Source organism: Vombatus ursinus, unplaced genomic scaffold (genome assembly GCF_900497805.2).
Source record: "Vombatus ursinus unplaced genomic scaffold, bare-nosed wombat genome assembly UNPS02014808.1, whole genome shotgun sequence".
NCBI lineage: Eukaryota > Metazoa > Chordata > Mammalia > Diprotodontia > Vombatidae > Vombatus > Vombatus ursinus.
The window spans coordinates 1,845,324-1,845,997 of record NW_020954586.1 but is presented as its reverse complement, the minus strand read 5'-3'; positions in this window follow the sequence as shown (position 1 = coordinate 1,845,997).

Sequence of the window (674 nt, the reverse complement as noted above, 5' to 3'; positions counted from 1 at the left end):
CCGGCCTCCCCAGTGATCCGTGGACCCTGAGCGAGCCGGCCTCCCCAACCCGGCCTCCCCAGTGACCCACGGACCCCGAGCGAGCCGGCCTCCCCAGTGACCCGCGGACCCCGAGCGAGCCGGCCTCCCCAGTGACCCGCGGACCCCGAGCGAGCCGGCCTCCCCAGTGATCCGTGGACCCTGCTGGGAGTTCTCGGTGACTTGTCAGAGATCGGAGTCTTCTGGCCCGCACCTTCCGTGGGTGGACGAGAAGAAGCACTTGTGCCCATGTTTTCATAGAGCAATTCTACCCAGGCCTCAGTTTCCTCATCTGTAATATGAGTGTCTGGTCTCAGTGGCCCCATGGCCCTGTGGCCGGTCCTGAGGGCCCCTGGTGGTCTGAGCTGGACAGAGGACAGTGGGGTTGGCCCCCGCTTTGTTCAGGGCACTGACTCAGACACAGCCATTAAGACCCCCATGAAGAGGGTTTCGTTCCTTTTAATCTTAATTCAGACGCGCTGCCCTCCCGGGCCCTAAAAAGAACCTGGCTCCCATCTGTCTACAATTCCCAGAAGAGACCTTCAACTTCAGATTCCTTGTAGACTCACTTTATCTCCCTTTGAAAGCACCTTCCCCCCTTCCAGTTCCTTTCGTTTATCTGTTCTCATTGTTTATTCAAATCTCTCAGACCTTCC